This window comes from Cynocephalus volans, chromosome 6 (genome assembly GCF_027409185.1).
Source record: "Cynocephalus volans isolate mCynVol1 chromosome 6, mCynVol1.pri, whole genome shotgun sequence".
Taxonomy (NCBI): Eukaryota; Metazoa; Chordata; class Mammalia; order Dermoptera; family Cynocephalidae; genus Cynocephalus; species Cynocephalus volans.
Genome location: NC_084465.1, coordinates 117,635,232 through 117,653,785, shown reverse-complemented (window position 1 = coordinate 117,653,785; position 18,554 = coordinate 117,635,232).

Below are 18,554 nucleotides of genomic sequence, written 5' to 3'. Positions count from 1 at the left end.
GGGGGCACTGGAACAGAACCCTGTCTCTTTTAGCCAGTCCCTCCATATCTTAGGATGCTGCATTCCTGGCACATTTTATAGTTATTCTTGAGAACTACAAGCAAGAAAGGGAGCGAGGGGATGGTCAGTCCAAGGCCACCTGCCACCCAGACAACTGTCCTGCACTTATAACCTCACTTCATCTTAATTAATTTCTTACTCCTAATACAGCCACACTGGGGGTTAGGACTTCAGCTATGAGTGTGAGGGGACAATCAGTCCATAACACAGTCCTATTCATTTTCTCTTCCCATCTCAAAGGCCCACACCTCTCTCTCTCTCATTCTCATGCTCTCTTCTGCCCTTCACCTCTGCTGCAGACTAAGGAATTTTTATTTCCTCTACAGCAGGAAAAGTTGGCTAAGCAAATAGCCTTAATCTGTGGTATAGACCAGGATCTCAGCTTTATAAGCTCAAAAGCCCTTCCACTGTGACATTCGTCCTTAAGGCAACAGATGCTTCATTTGTAACCACCCACATGGAAGACGGGCATTGGGTAAGGGAAAAATAAGAGACAACTCCAAGAAAAAAAAAAATCAGTTGACAGAGCAGCATATTACCCCTCTACACAAACAATCAAAATATAAAACATGGAGCAAATAATAAGAGTGATGATTTTTATTCCATCTAAGTTATAGAGGGTGGGAAATATGGGAAACAATGTTTAAAATGAGAACAATTATAATATATAAGAAAAAGCAAATTGCAAAGCAGTGAGAATGGTGTGATCTCATTTAAAAGAAAATAATATATTAAGATGATTTATTGGTTTACAGAAAAAAAAATCTCAATGGACAGCCAGCTGTTCATACTAGTTACCTCTAGGGAATGGGATTAGGGAGGGGGGATTTTTATTTTTTATTTTACACACATCTGCATTTAAATAAATATATTAAAAATTTAATGTGAATAATAAAACACTAAAATGTGATGAGGGAGAGAGGATTAAAAGAAAAGACTACCTACTTAAGATAAAATGTTTCTTTTGTTATAATTCCAATCAAACAAGGCTGAGATAAAAAGACAAAAACAGATGTGGTTTGAACCAAAGAATAAAAATCAGTGAGAAGAAGTTATAACAATCACATTCTAAGTTAAAAAAAAAATACTCTACAAGGTGAAAAGTTTAAGGTGTAACAAAGAGAGAGGGAATCTAATCTATATTGAAAAAAATTTGTAGGAGAAAATAAGAAAACAGGGACCAAAGTTTAGAGACAAAAGAAAGCAAAGGAAGCCAGCTGTTAGAAACAGCTAAAATTGAAGCTTTGTCAACACAATTTTTGTCTGGCTTCCCTCGTGAAAAGTCTCCTGTGAGAATTACTCCTAGCCCTGGACTGGCCGGTTAGCTCAGCTGGTAGAGCGCGGTGCTGGTAACACCAAGGTCAAGGGCTCAGCTCCTCACCCTGGCCAGCCGCCAAAAAAACACAATTGCTTCTCGTCTGAAAGCAACCCCAGCCCCTTCTGCCTTCACCTCCATCCCCTGTGGCTCCAACCTCTGTCCCCAATTGACTCTTTGAGCTCCTACTTGTGAACACAGGGTGCGGCTCCTTAAATCAACAAAAACGCAATCTGGCTAAGCACAAATGAACTGCAAGATCCTGAGCCAGAGAGATGCAATTCTGTCCTTTGTGGTTGAATCAGCTTGGTAGAGCTTTCTGAAATCTTAGCTCTCAGAAGAAATGTAGACTCTCCCTCCCTGGAGCAAGGCAGGGGTGCATTCAAATTCCAGGCAAACTAGTTACTTCTCTAATGCTCTGTTTCCTCTTTCGCAAAGTGGAGGAAATAAGGACCCACTTCATAGAGCTTTTATGAAGACTAAATACACATAAAGAGCATTAGAAAACACTCAAGCCTGATTCTCTCCTTTTGCAAAGGAGTAAAATGTGGTTTGAAGATTTGTCCAATGTCACACAGCAAATATGTGGAAGAATTTACATTTAACTCAATATCCTCTCTCTCTCTAGGGGTATTTTGCTTTATGCCTGGCTTGGCTTGGGGATTACACTTATCAACCATAATGAGAAGGGGACTTCAGGCTCTATTTTAGAGGTAGAGGTTAGTCATTGCACTAGATTTCAAATAGTCCTTAAAGAAAGAAAGTAAAAATAGAATTCAAATCATGCTAGGCGGGGCCCCCAAAATGTAATTGTCCAGCCAAGTGTTCACCTTTCACAGTCTGTCCTCTGTCCAATGGATAGCTAAAGGCACTGCCTTCTGGTGTGTCTCTAGGAGTTCTTAAAATGAGACGGGGGTCTCACATGTCAAAAAGGCTTCTCCTTGCAGCTTGGGAGTTGTTCTATGCAGCTCTAGTCCTCACTATCCCTGTACCCTTGCTGCTGCTGCTTGGGCACTGCCAGCCCTAGGGCTTCAAGCTGTGGACAGCTCAGCCACCTGTGCAGTGGCCTGCCCACTCTTCACCAACAGTGCCACTCTCTCTGTGGCCACCGACCGCTTAAGCTTCTTGCGTGCCTCTCAGTGTCTCTCTGGCTGGTAGGGAAATGCCTGCCCCTTCAGCATCCAGACTTTTCCAGGTGGCTTGCCTTCACTAAAAGGTTCAGGCCTTTGATGGCATAGTTATTTCATTTGCCACCAACCCCTCTGGGAGGTCCCCAACGCAGTAATGCAGGCCTTCTGTGAGGCAGGTCCTCTAGTCTCACCACTTTTCTTTTCCAGGCAGCATGAGCACTCTACCTGGCATAGCCCCAGAATCCCTGCTCCCTCTGCTCAACTTCCTGACCCTTCCGTGGGCCCAGAACTGTTCCTCTTTGAATATGGTGAAGGTTCTTTACAGGGTCTCTGTTGTTCCTCTCTGCAGACAGGTTTCTATCATGTACACCCCACATTCATTAGACATGTCTAAACGCGTTTGGACCCAAATTGCAAACTTACATTTTCTCCTGGGCTCCAGGCAGTTGAAGCTGTGGCTTGAGGGAATGAATCAGGTGTCCACAATCATTTCATGCAGTTATGGCAGCTCTGTTTCCCAAAACTTACACAAAGACTTCCAAGACAATATTGTCTAACTACACAGAATAGAATATTTGAGTCCTAGTCAACATATGCTGTTTCATACACATTAACACACATGTGTACCACTATTTACATGATGTCTGGAACCAAATGAAAATAAAAATATTTTTGTGTCATTTTCTTAATAATATGCCATGAGCATTTCTTTCTTATTGTTAGACATTCATTCAAAAATTCTTTTTATTACATTGTGTGGGTGTACCATAAAGTATTTTAACTCTTGTGGTGCACTTAGGTTGTTTCCTATTTTTTGCTCTCATAAGGGAATCATTAGTGAACAGCTATACGTAATCTCTTATTATATCTCTGTTTATTTGCTCAGGATAGATTCCTAGAAGTGGAATTGCTGGGCCAAAGGGTATACACTTTTTCCAGGCTCTTGGTTCATATTGCCAAATTGCTTTCCAAAATGTTTTCCAAATTTACCCCTCCACCAAGAATGTGAAAGGGTGGATCTTATTTTAACTTCTCCAGAATTAAGCATTATGTGGTTAGTTTTTTAGTCTTTGCCTATTTGATAGGAAAAATGTTTCTTGTTGTTTTAATATTCACCTATTTTACTACTGAAAAGGTTAAACTATTTTATTATGATTATTACCTATTTGTGTGTATGCCAAGAATCCATGTCTTTTGTTGATTTTTCATATTTGGATATTATTGGAGTTTTTCTTATTAAATTGCAGACTACCTTTAATATTAACGTTTTTTTCATAGTGCCTTTTGACTTTTTATTTTATTTAACATATTTAATTCACAGACACTTGAAGAATAATGTAGTAAAATCAATCATCCCCTTTATGATTTTGTATTAGTCTGTTTCTGGTGCTTATAACACAATACCTGAAACTGAGTCATTTATAAAAAAATGAAATTTATTTCTTACAGTTTTGGAGGCTGGGAAGTCTATGGTCCAGGGGTGCATCTGGTGAGGGCCTTCTTCTGGATAGGAACTCTTTAAAGGGTCCTGTGGTGACACAGGTATCACATGGCAAGAATGGCCTGAGCAAGAGAGCTAACCTTCTCCCTCAATCTCTTTTTAAAGCTATCAGAACCATGCCCACAACAACCCATTACTCCATAAATGCATCAGTCCATTCATGAGGGCACAGTCCTCACAATCTAATCACCTCTTAAAGGCCTCACCTTCCATCACCATATTGGGTTCCAATGTGAGCTTGGGAAGACATTCAAACCACAGCAGATTTCTTCTATTATTTTATGTTTAACAGGGTTCAACTTGCTTCCTTGTAATTTTTTTAAATAGTGCTTTGAATTTTAATGTAGTAAAACCCAAGGGGATTCTCCTTCATGAGTTATTTTTTGTTTGGTTGGGTTTTTTTGCTGTTATGCTTAAAATGGCTTTTCTCTTCCCCAGGAGCTGAAAAAATAATCACATACATCTTCAGACAGTTCTTTTATGGTTTTGTTTTTATGATTAGCTTTTCTTGAATAAATTAAAATGAATAACATTTTATTACAACAAAATAACATTTGTGACAAATATATATCCTTTACATGATACTTGGGAAAGATATTTTAGTAAATATAAAAGAAAATAAGTGGCGTGTAATCCCATTAATGAGATTATCCAAACAATCCTTGAGCACTATCTAGTTAAGAGCATATAATAGCTTAATTTTTTAAAAGTAATCCTTTTGGAGCTTAATGTCCCCAGGCATTCTTACCTTAGTATACAAAGCCCTTCTTAAACTTGGCCCTTTCTTATTTCTTTAACTCCATCTCTCACGACTAGGCACCTCTGCATCAGTTTTCTGACCTATTTATGCTCTCTAATACTTCAATTCCTTTCACCTAGTGCAGAGTTTCTCAGCCTTGGTACTATTGACATGTTGGCCTAGATAGTTGTTGTGGGGGACTGTCCTGTGCCTTGCTGTATGTTTAGCAGCTTCCCTGGCCTCTACCCACTAAGTGTCAGTAGCACACCCCAAGTTGTGACAACCAAAAATATCTCCAGACATTGCCTAATGTCTGCAGGGTGAGGGGATTTGGCACGCCGCTGAGAACCACTGTCATGCAGTAACACACACCCTATTTCCCCCTGTATTAGTCTGTTTCTGTTACTTACAACACAATGCCTAAAACTGGGTCATTGGAGGCTGGCCAGTTAGCTCAATTGGTTAGAGCACAGTCTTGTAACACCAGGGTAAAGGGTTCAGTTCCCCATTCTGATCAGGTGCTTAAAAAAAAAAAAAAAAAAAACTGGGTCATTTATAAAGAAATACAGTTTATTTCTTACAGTTTTGGAAGCTGGGAAGTCCAAGGTCCAGGGAACACATCTGCTAAGAGTCTTCTTCTACAGCAGCACAGGGTGTCACATGTTAAAAATGGGCTGTGCAAGAGAGAGCTATCCTGCTCACTGGTTCTCTTTATAAGGCCATCAGAATCATGCCCACAATAACCCATTAAACCATCATCATTATTTCATGAATGGATCAATCTGTTCACTAGGGCACAGTCCTCAGAATCTAATCACCTCTTAAAGACCCCACCTTTTAGATACCATAATTGGATTTCCCACCCTCTTAACACTATTACAATGGAGGTTTAGTTGCCAATACATGAACTTTTGGGGAACACATTCGACCCATAGCAACCCCCCCCCACTTGATCTCACCTGCCTCTATGACCTGGGACTCAGGTCAAGCCTTACCTCGTCCTAAAATTATTCTCTAACCTTCTCAGGTAAGCAAGGTGCACACATTCCCACAAAACTCAGTGCTCCTTTTCTCTATCTCTTTCTCTTAGTAAACTGTTTCAAAATCTTGGAGATTATCTATCTCCTGCCCTGGACTGTGGGCTCCCCTGATCATCTGTATCCCCTGAGTATAGTGCATAATGAGTGTCTGTAGAGTATATGCAAAAATCCTATGCACTGTGTAGACTATGGCAATCTCATTATGAAATGTCATCTGTCTGTATGTGGGAGGTGGCATACAGGGAGTGAAACATTGGAAGTTTCTAGGCCCCACAGGATGGGTACATTGTCCAGCCATAGGACCACAAAATTAAAACTTCATATCTGCATTGGATCCTTGTGAAGATGACCTTCTTCACATCTATAAATCAGATTCAGCTACTACCACCACCCCTTTCTAAAGTCAGGCCACCCTGTACTCATCCATAAGATGAGTAAGCTCCAGCCATAAGAGCAGGCAGTCATGAGGTTTTCCCTCCACCTAGGGTAATAAGAAAGAGACTGCCTGCCAATCAACCAGTAGAAAAACACCCAGGGAATAACTCCCTACAAAAGTTGCTTGCAAGAGTGCACCGTCTTAGCAGGGCAATGAAACCTCATTGCTACAAGCCTGGTACAGTAGCATTCCATGAAATCAGATGTTATCAAAGATCCATGGAACTCATGAACATTCCTCTTTGTGTCTGCTGCAAGCAGTTGCCCTGGTCTTCACACCAGATCTGGGCTTCTAGAAAGCCAACATCAGTGTTTTGTAGGAGGCAAGTGTTTGAAGATACCCTAGTGCTACCCATGCCCGGTGAGTAGCTATCATGCCCCCAAAACATCCAGGGTGCCCGGCTGCATCCTTGGAGACCATTCTTAATTTTCAGTTCAACAAGAAACATTTCCTCCTAACGCCAATAAAAATGTCTTCCTCTTCTTCTTCTTCTTTTTTTTCTTACTGTATTGAAAATCTGAATTTAATACTATTTTTTTCAAGAGGGTAAAAGCAATCTTAGTATATGACAGAGAATGGAACAATTGGAGACAGAAACAGATACTGACAAGTCTTTTTTTCTTCCCACTTTCATTTGTGTGGGGATTTTTAATGCAAAACAGGGATGTAAAGCATTCATGCAAGTCAAAATGGTAAGTGAACAACTCTATAATAATCATAAATAGACCAATTAAGTTTTTTCTAGACCATGCCAGCATTTGGATTTTTTTAAACAGGTACATTTTTTATCAATGACAACAAAATGATGTCTGTAGCGTGTTAGTTGTATAGTAGGTTCTATTTATTCACTTAAAAAAAAAGTTATCCTACATGTAAGTACATGTTTTTAATGTACTTCTCTGTTGTTCCTGTGGATTTGTTATTAAAATGCATTGAATTATTCATTTTTAGTGCTATGGGGAGGCTGGACAGTTTTTATTTTACTAATAAACTAAAGCCCTGTGAGGTTTAGGACAGTGCTTTGCAAGCTACAGCATGCTTGCAAATCACCTGAGTGTCTTGTTAAAATGCAGATTCTGGTTCAGCAGGTCTGTGGTGGGGCCTGAGATTCTGCATTTCTAACAAGCTCCCAGGTCAGGCTGAGGCTGCAGGTCAGGGTACCACACCTTGAGAGTGAGGTTTTATAATTATTAAACCCACAGAGCTAGTTTGTGGCCCAGCAGGGATGAGGATCCAAGCCTCCAAATAAGTTAGTCATTGTTCAATTACACTGCATGGGCTTTAATAAGGTAAACGTGAAATTCATAGTCCAAACTGGGACTTTCTTTTAATAAAAGGGGTTGCCATTAATGATTGCTGGGGATAGAGCAGGTCTATTCAAGGCAAATAGGGACTTATTGTTACACTGGCTTTAACAACAGGGAGATATCTTCAAATGAACAAGCTATTAAACATTTATTTTTTAAAAAAAAACCTATTGGGAAGAAATGCAGTGCTTACTACAAAATGAAGTTAGTCATGAATATTTTGCAATTGCTAGAGATGTTTGGAAGCAGTAAATAAAATGTGAGGATAGGAGGGAGAGATTTAATTTATGTAGTTGTTCAAAAGGCTATTGATAAGGTTCTCCAGGAAAGGCTGATGAAGATGAGTCACTGAGGATGGAAGGAATGTTTCCTCGTGATAGGAAACTGACTTAGAGCCCAGAAACAAAGGCGAGGGATAAACACGCACTTATCTATGCTAGGGTGGGTGGCAAGCCTGCCACAGAACTGGGGGGAAAGGAGGGGTGACAGGATGGGCTATAAGAAGCTGAGAATGTGCACTTGCCTTAAAAGAAGGAAATGAGTGTATTAAAAAAGCAGTTTTGAGGTGTGGCAATTTAGAAGTGAGTGAATGAGAGGCTGGAATAAATGCCAGATGAGATAACATCTTCAATAGGACCGGACTTTTCTACTCAAAGGAAAACCGACTTCAAGGCAAATGCAATTAAAAATAAAATGCTTAGGTTTTCAGTGTGGATGCATATTGGGGTGAACTGGATGACTAAGGGAAATACTGTGCAGAAATTGCAACAGGATGGAGCCTATTTAAACCGGAGGCTGCACATCACCATCCCTTGGGGAGTGTCTGCAAACTACCAAGGTCTAGGCTGCAACCTGGATCTGCTGAATCAAAATTTAAGAGGCGTTTATCACACCAGGGTCGAGGGTTCTGATCCCCATACTGGCAAGCTGCTAAAAAAAAAAAAATCTTAGGAGGGTGGGCTCAGGCATCTGTGTTTGGGAGGAAGAAAAACTCCATGGGAGATTTTGATGCACAGCTAGGATTGAATACTAATGAGTTGACTAATAATAATGTAGAAATAAAGGTTAATATTTGTTAACCAAAGGGTTTTCAATTAGTTAGTGGAACACAACAGCATGGTGCATGATGCTTAACATTCATTTATCTTCAACATTTCATTGAGAAATAGAACACAGATACAAAGGAGAGCATAAAACACAAATATACAACCTAACAAATTGTGTCAAGTACACCTGTGAGTCCCCTACCAGGTTAAGAAATAAGAATATTGCCAGCACCGCTGGAGTCCGTCGGGTGTCCCTTCCCAATTACACCCCCTTCCCTACCCTCCAGAGGGAACCACAAGCCTGGCTTTTTAAAAAATCAGCTCCTCACTCCTACACTGTTGGTGGGACTGTAAATTAGTACAACCACTATAGAAAACAGTATGGAGGTTTCTCAAACAACTACAGATAAATCTTCCATATGATCCAGCAATCCCTCTACTGGGTATATACCCAGAGGAATGGAAATCATCATGTCGAAGGGATACCTGCACTCCCATGTTCATCGCAGCTCTATTTACAATAGCCAAGATATGGAACCAGCCTAAAAGTCCATCGATGGATGATTGGATAAGGAAACTGTGGTATGTATACACCATGGAATACTACTCTGCCATTAAAAAAAAATGAAATACTCCCATTTGCAACAACATGGATGAACCTTGAGAAACTTATGTTGAGTGAAATAAGCAAAGCACAGAGGGATAAATACCACATGTGCTCACTCATATGTGGGAGCTAAGAGAGAAAGGAAGGAAGGAAAGAAAGACTGCAGTAGTGCATTGGTCTTACAGAGGGAGGGCACATTCCTAGGGTGGCAAAGCGGCGTCTGGGGGAGAGGGGGAGGGGGAAGGTGGTTGTGGGACAATTGGGTGGGGACATAGGGTATAAAAGCAATTTCTGACAATTTGTATCTCATGAATATTCATCATCATCATCATAATAATAATAATTAGCTTTAATAAAATGTAAATATAGAAATGAAAAAACTAAATAAATAAATAAATAAACAAACAATAAAAAATCAGTTCCTCATTTTGCCTTATAGTTTCACCACCTCAGGATACCCCCCTCAACAACATAATTTTATTTGTCACGCTTTTGAACTTTATGTAAATGGAACCTCATATAAATGGGAGTGTGTATTTTTTTAGGTCTGTTTTCTTTCATCCAATATTTTTCAAAGATGTATCCATGTTGTTGCTTGTAGCTGTGCCCTTTAATTCTCTATGCTGTAAAGCAGGGGATAGAAAACTACAGTCCTCAGGCCAAAGCCAGTCAACTACTTGTTTCATAAATAAAGTTCAATTGAACACAGTCACACCTGTTCATTTCCATATTGTCTGTGACTGCTGATGAGCTACAGCAGCAGAGTTGAGTAGTTGTGACAGAAAATGTGTGGCCTTAAAAATCTAAGATATTTGCTATCTGGCCCTTTACAGAAAAATCTGTCAAACCTGTTGTATAATATTTTATTGTTCAAATACACAAAAATGTATTTATCCATTCCCTTACTGATGAACATATGAGTGGTTTCCAATTTGAGGCTATTACAAACATTGCTGCTATGAGCTTTCACGTACATGTCTCCTGGTGCCCTTATGTAGGATACATACCTAGGAATGGAACTGTCAGATCATATCACAGACATAGCTTAAAAACTATAGATATTGCCACCTGGTTTTGCAAAGTGGTTTTACCGATTTCCATTTCCACTAGCAGGATTTGAGTCCCACATCTTTACCAACACTGAATATTGTGTTTAGTGCTATCTCATTATGTTTAGTGTTATCTCATTGTGTTTGTTGACTATTGCTGCAGAACAAATTACTTTAGAACTTAGTGGCTTCAAATAACAGGCACATTATCTAACACAGCTTCTTTAGGGCAGGAATCCAGGAGCAGCTTAGTTGGGTGGTTCTTAGTTTGGGGTCTCTCATGAGTTTGAAGTCAAGATGTTGTCCAGGGCTGCAGTGATCTGAAGGCTTGACTGAGTTGGAGGATCTATTGATCTATCTCCAAGTTCACTGATATGGCTGCTGGCTGGAGGCCTCAATTACTCAGCTCCATAGTCCTCTCCAAAGGACTGCTTATGACATGACAAGTGGCTTCCCCCAAAGCAATTGATCCAAGAGAGAAAGAAAACAACCAAGATGGAAACTACAGTGCCTTGTATGACCCAAACTCATCACATCTGCCATATTCTACTGATCACACAAACCAACCCTGGTACCATGTGGGAGAGTGTGAACACCAGGGGAGGGAACCATCAGGGGCCACCCTGAAGGTTGGCTTCATATTTGTTGTGGTTTTGGTTTGCTTTCTCCTGATTTCTAATATGGTGAGCATTTTTTTATTTGTATTGCCCATTAGAATTTTTTCTTTTGTGAGAATTTTGGTCATTTTTCTATAGGATTTTATTTTTTCTTATTGATTTGTAGGAATACTTTTTATATTCTGGTGATGAAGTCTTTGTTGATATGTGCTGCAGACATCTTCTTCCACCACGTGGCTTACTTTTCACTTTCTTAGTAATGTCTTTTAATAAACCGAAATTGCTCATTTGAACGTAGCCAAATTTATTGGTCTCTTCATTTATGATTAGTGATTTGTATTTTAAGAAATCTTTCTCTACCCTGAGGTCAGAAAGATATTCTTTCATATTATCTTCTAAAAACTCAATTATTTTGCTTTCCAAAAAATAGGTTTATAATCCTCCTGGAATCGATTTTTGTGTAAGTATGATATAGGGGTCTAATTTTATTTCTCCTTCATATCAATACCCAATTGTTCCCACACCACTTATGAAAAAGACTGTCCCTTCTTAAGGTTCTGCTGAGTCACCCCCGTGATAAGTCATTGTTCATGTATGTGTGTCTGTTTCTGGAGTCCCTTTTCTGCTCTTTGTTCATTCTGGTTCTAATACCACACCTCATTATTTACATAGCTTTATAGGAGGTCTTAATATTTTGTACAGCAAACCCTCCAATCTTGTTTTCAAGAAGCAGAGAGAAGAAGAATAATGCAATTCTTGTGGTTAGAATGGCTGGTTTGATGAGGAGTGTACAATCTATGCCCTTAGGAGTTCCTAAATCCTGGTGTTCATTTAAAATCTGAATTAAATCCTCCCTTGTTCATGACAACTTCTCCAGGCATAGAACCCCTCATCTGAGTACCTCTGACAAGTGGTAGCCACACATATTGCCTTATAACTTATTAATTGTTATAGCTGCTATATTTTCCATTCTAGAATATTAGTGCCTCAAGGGCAGGGATGATGTTTTATTCAAGGATTGCATGTTATTCATCTTTGTACATCTAACACAGGATTTGAGCATAGTAGATGCTCAATAAAGCCTTAATATATAAATAAAGACATGGTGTTATAACACCAAGGTCAAGGGTTCAGATCCCCATACTGGCCAGATGCCTAAATAAATAAGTAAATAAAAATAATTTTCATTATTTAAATTGCCATTTATTGTGTCTCTGTTAGGCACCAGAATGAATGAATGAGTGAATGTGGATTTCTCAAACAAACAAAATCTCCAACAACACACACACTTGAGATCTTAATCATCATTCACCCACAGAATCAGAGGTAGACATCAAGAGGTAAAACTACAATGAGGAATTCAATGAGCTCCATGCACATCTTTCCATTGCTCTTGCAGCTCTTCAGTCCAAGAATTGGAGTCCTATTTGTGATCACAAGCAATCAAAGAAGCATAAGACCCTTGAATGCCCTGCACATACATCTCTCATTTTTCACAATCACACTCACACACACACAGTTTGTTGAGAAGTCTGAACACAGTGTGGATATAAACATGAAATCAGTTTTATTTTTCTCCAACCACTCACTGCCTTTAACTGTACTCTCAAATTTCTCTCTCTCTCTCTTAGAGACATAGCTTTTCAGTCCTACTAGGACAGTAAAAAGTCTAGTCTATACAATTAAATAAATTTAAAACTTCAACATTACATGTGATTTAAAGGTCTTCTCATCCTAGCTCAGTCTGACCCCTGATCAAAAGGACCTTTGTCTCTTTCTTGAGGGCTGCAAAACCTAATGCACATACATGCATGTGTATACACATGCATGCGAACATGCACACACACACACACAATGGGACGTGCATATCTGAAATTCAAATTCATCTGGGAGTCCTATATTTTATGTTGCGACCCTACTTCCCACTTCTTTGGGCTTTCTGTTCTCCTCCAAGGTGTTGGACTCTAGGAAGAGAGAAAGGGATCAAGGCAATGTGAACATCCACTTAACCGTGGCTGCTGTAATCGTCCCCAGCTGTCATCCACTGTGAATAAGCCTACCAATGCTGGCTCTCCTCAGGCACATGCGTGAGCTCTCAGTAGGACCTGTAGGGTGGCATCTTTTCTCTGGGAGGACTTAGTCATGTTCCCAGTGCCCATGAGTTCGAAAGCTCCCTTTCATCCCACCTGAAGTTCTTATCCCCAAGGAAGTGAGACCCAGTTCTGGTCAGGCTGGCCATGTGCCACTTATTAAGCTATTATCTCTCAGTGCCAAACCCAACCCTGTATACTCTGCTTTGTGATAGAGGAGCTGGTATTTGGAAAAGCACATTTCTGCTTTTTCAGCTGCTTTCTGTTGGGGTCTACTCATGGGGACATTAGAGGGCAACCACATGGCTGGAGGAAGAAGAGGGACTTGTTCTCTCTGTTCCTGCAAGCATCTTCCTGGCAATGCTGCTTCTGCAGTGGCAGTTTCTTCCCACGGCAGCTGCTGAATCCAGTTTGCAGTTTTCCTAACCCTGTCAGAACCAGACTCATTTTACCCCTCAGAGACTCCAGCCCCAACCCCTCCTTAGAGATCTGAGTTTCAGCTCATAGGACACCTCTCTCCTATGATTCTAAGTGTTCGTTTCAACCTCTTCTCATTGTCCCTGCAGATCTAGGGGTATAGCTGCTTCCTGTGTGATAAATTAATATTGCCTTTTTAGTTACCTGGTTACTTCAGTTACCAACTTAACACTTAATTAACAATTCTTCATATTAAATTCTCTCTGTTAAAATAACTGGTATGGTTTCTGTCTCTTGAATGGACCTTTACTGATATACCAGGAGGCCCTGATCCTCCTCTGAGCAAGGAACTCCCCTATTATCTGTTCAAATCAACAGTGCCTATTGCAAAGAGCCCAGGTACAGTACTCAGAAAACCTGAGCTCTCCCACCAGTCAATGTCAGACCTAAAACAAGCTGCATAAAGTCTCTTGCTCTCTATTTGACCAACTGCTGTTACATATGGCAGATTATTTTCATATTAACATTAAAACATAAAGCACAAACAACATAGAACACAAACAGAGATTCTATTGCCTGTTTTCAAAGCAGATGCAAGGATACATGAAATGACAAGATACTTTGAATTCAGTTAACTTCGAACCCTCAAATGGAAAAGCCTTAGAGGAAGGGGTAAGAAAGCATGGTGGAGTAGAGCCTGAGTCTGCAGATGTAGTCTTCTGCAGGGAGGAATAGGGGTTCTTTCTTTGGAGAAATCAGTAATAGTCATATGTCTTTGCTTCCAAAATCATCCAAATTTACTGTGGGAATGCAAGGATTAGGAAGACTTGAGATTCACTCAATTTGCCTGGTAATAAGTCTCCTGGTTCCTACTCTTGGGGTAATCAATCAGCATCAACTGAGTGTACTTCGAAGCAAGTCAAATCCCAGCCCTGCCCTGGACCAAGATAAAGGCAGCCAGGGCCCGACCACCTGCATCCTGTCTGTGGCAATCCATTCATACCAAAAAAAAAAAAAGAAAAAAGAAAAGAAAAACTCTTTTATTAAAGATAGATACATCCCAGGTTCTGGGTAGGCACTAGATCATTAGAAGAGTTCTAGAAAATGATTATCATTCATTGAGCATTTACTTAAAAAAAAAAAAACCTTTCATTGAGCATGTGCTCTGCACCATTTTGTTGACAATTCTGCATATATTATATCTAGTTCTTTCATGGCAGAGATTATTCAGCTCTGCCTTCCACGGTGTAGAGCTGTTGCTGGGAAAGGGGCTTCCCAGCAAGGGACAACATTTCCCAGCTACCTTCATAGTTAGGTGCACCATGTGATCAAGTTCTTACTGTGGAATATGAGTGGAAGTGATGTCCACCACTTCTAATCCTGGTTCATGAAAACCTCCCACATGGGGCTCCTTTACGCTCTTTCCCTTTCTCTGCCTTGAAGTAGAAAATGCCAACCCAAGGGAATCATAGCTACAGATCCTAGTGTGGTAGACAGCCCAAAAGATGGTTCCCAATGATTTTTGCCTCCAAGAATTCACCCCCATGTGCAGTCACCTCCCATATTGAATAGGGTGGACTTGTGTAACCAATAAGATTTTATAGAAATGATAAAATGCAACTTATGATGCAAGGTCATTTTAAAAAATTGTGGTTTCTGTCTTCTGGGGGAAACTCTGTGGGGGAGAAACCAGTGCCATGTTGTGAGGACGCTCAAGCAGCACTGCGGAGAAGTCCATGTGATAAGTTACTGAGGCTTCCTCCCAACAGCCAGCATTGATTTGCCAGCCACATAAATGAGGCATCTTGAAAGCAGAGCCTACGGTCCCAGTCAAGCTTTCAGATGGCTGCAACCCCAGCCAACATCTTGACTACTGCTATGGTTGGAGTGTTTATCCCCTCCTAAGCTCATTTTGGAGCTTAATCCCCGATGAAACAGTATTAAGAGGGTGAGAAATCTGACAATGGTATTTGAAAGGTAGGGCCTTTAAGAGGTGGCTGGCTTGTGAGGACTGTGCCCTCATGAATGGATTAATCCATTCATGCATTAATAGGTTAATGGATTAATGGGTTATGAGAATGGACTGGTGGCTTTATAAGGAGAGGAAGGCAGCACATTAGCCCCCTCTCCATGTGATGTTCTGTGCCACCTCGGGATTCTGCAGAGAGTCTTCACCAAGAAGATTCTCATCTGATGCATCCCCTGGACTGTGGACTTCCCAGCCTCCAGAATAGTAAGAAATAACTTTTGTTTCTTTATAAATTACTCAGTTTCAGGTATTCTGTCATAAGCAACAGAAAATGAACTAATACAACTATAACCACATGAGAGACTTTATCCAGAAAGTCCCAGTTTAGACACTCTTAAATTCCCAACCCTCTGAAAATGGTGCAATAATAAATGTTTTTATGGGATAATTTGTTATAATAGGTAACTAATACACCCATGTCCCTGAATGACTGTAAGGAAAGCTACTGCTAGCTAGAAATACATGCTGTGTCAGTCCATTTCTGTTGCTTATAGCAAAATACAGAGAACTGGGTAAGTTATAAGAAAATGAAATTTACTGCTTATAGCCTCTGAAACCAAGAACTCCAAAGTCCAAGGAACACAGCTGGTGAAGGTTTTGGTGGTAGTGACAGTAATAGCAGGGTATCACATTGTGAAAATGGGGGAGCAGAGAGAGCAAGAAAGACAGACTCTATCTCTCTTCTTTTTAAAGGCTTCAGAACCACACCCCTGACCACCATTTTTAATCCATTCATTATGGCATGGCCCTACAATCTAATCACCTCTTCAAGGCTCCACCTTTCAATTACCATAATAGGATTTCCCACCCTCTTAACAGTCACAGTGGGGATTAAGCTTCTAATATATGAAACTTGGGGACATAAATCAAGCTTCAGGGAGTTTTGGCAGGACATAATTCAATCCACTACATATGCATTGAATGAATGATATAGAAAAGTCTATGGAGTTGAGCCACTGAACATTTGAGGTTTGTTACTTTGGATAACAACTACTCTATTGCAGTATGATTAATTCAAATTTCATTCTCATCTGCTACTATGTATGAAAGACTCACATGACACTGAAGGTCAAGACACAATGTTTAAATTGCATTCATTTGTTTGTTTTTGTATAAGGCAGTTGTTTTCAAACTTTATTTGGTAATGAAAACATTTTTTTCAATAAACCCTTTTCAAAGCCCCCAATATAAATGAAATAATATATGAGTGTGTTCACACTGAAGCAGGGTTGAAGTAGTGATAATCTCACACCCTCTGCCCCAGCCTCCAACTCATGCCTTGAAGTTACCTTAAAATATAATAACAGCATTTCCAACAGGAAAAACATGGCCTGAGGAACACAGATCCTTCAAATATGAAATCTTGGGACATATCGTAATGAAAATAGCCCTTGGAAGAATTAGTTATTATGTTAGTTTTCTAGGGCTCCCATAACAAAACACCACAGCTGGGTGGCTTAAACAACAGAAATTTGTTTTCTCACAGTTCTGGAGGCTAGAATCCAAGAGCAAGGTGCTGGCAGGTCTAATTTCTCCTGAGGCCTCTTTCCTTGGCTTGCAGCTGGCTGTGTTCTCATTGTGTCCTCACATGGTCTTTTCTCTGTGCATGTGCATCCTGGTGTCTCCTTGTATGTCCAAATCTCCTCTTCTTATAAGGACAGAAGTCAAATTGGACTAAGGCTCATCCTAACAGCCTAATTTTAACCTTATCAACTCTTCAAAAGATCTATCTCCAAATACAGTCATATTCTTAGGTACTGGGGGATAAGATTTCAACATACGAAATTTGGGAGAACATAATTGAGCCCATAATAGTTCTTTCTCTCTCTCTCTTTCTCTCCTGCCCTCTATCTTTACCTCCTCCCCCTTTCCCTCCATTTTTCTCTCCAGGGAGTAAATTAGCCTGAAATAATTTGTACAAAGTAAGTAGGCATGTGTGAGGTGAACTTCAAAAAATGTAATTTGATTGGGGAAAAAATAAGCTCACTAAAGTAGATGCAATTTTGGGGAGTTAGAGAGAACACTGAATGTTAAGAAGAGAGCCAAATTATACAGCTCCAGTCAGTGTGAGCCTCATATCTCTGATCATCTCAGCAGGTAAAATCCAGTTCTTCTCAAAATAATTTTAAGTTCTAAGACTTCCTTTCTTCCATAAGAAAAGGCAGAGGTGATTCTGGCTACGGCCAGAAAGCGGCAGTGAGTCTGATGTTTAACTGCTGTCTGCTCACTTTCCAGGAAACTCTAGAAGAAACATATCCTTTTAACTTTTTTTTTGTTTGTTTTACTGGTGATTTTATAAGGAGATCTTTTTACATTTTAATAATACATTCTAAAAGGGCAGAAAGGATTCCTTTGTTCATGTTGAAGAAGAATTAACAAGTGTGTCTTCATCTCTTCCCTTAGAAAAAGCAAATAAGAGGAGATGCCACCATGTGAAGGAAATATTGCTGCAAACCAGAGGGTTCGATAATCTGGGAATAAAGCTTGCTTGAAGGAAGTAATTCCATGTATCTTGCGGAGTTAATGATATTAGCACCATTTTCTTTTCACAATCATATGGATACAGTTATGAAACAAGAGTAGCAAGATGGCATCCAGGTGCGTGGAAAAGCCTACTCTTCCTCCTGATGATGGGGATTGGGGTTCACATGCTACTCATTGTCTGTCTCCTGGAGCTTCACTACCCCCCTCCGAGATGTCCTTTGTCCTGCCTGATCACGGAGGCTCCTGCTGCTCATTGCCACAGCTCATAGAACTCACGATCAGTTCTCCTACTTTGGTTGTACTCCTGGGTAGCTGGGCCAGCACCCTGTGCTAGGTAGGTCCAACCTTAGCTTTCACGGGCTCTGTGGACACTGCTGAGACTTGGTTGTGACTTCAATTCAATCTCCCTGGCCTCGGCAATCCATCCTGCAACTCTTGGCTACAAAGTGATTTTGCCCTTATAATAAAAAGACAGCTACTACATTCAATTGCTTTCTTTATCCCTCTTGGTGAAGGTAGAGGCAGGTTTTAGGATATTCCCAGATACTCAGGAATTGACAGACTCAAGGCACCAGCACAAGCCCTCTCTGCATAAACATGCTACACCACCAATGTCCCTCTAATGCAGACACTCCATGTTGGTGCAGGGTTCCCTGTGACTCATTTTCATCCCAGAGTCCCAAATGG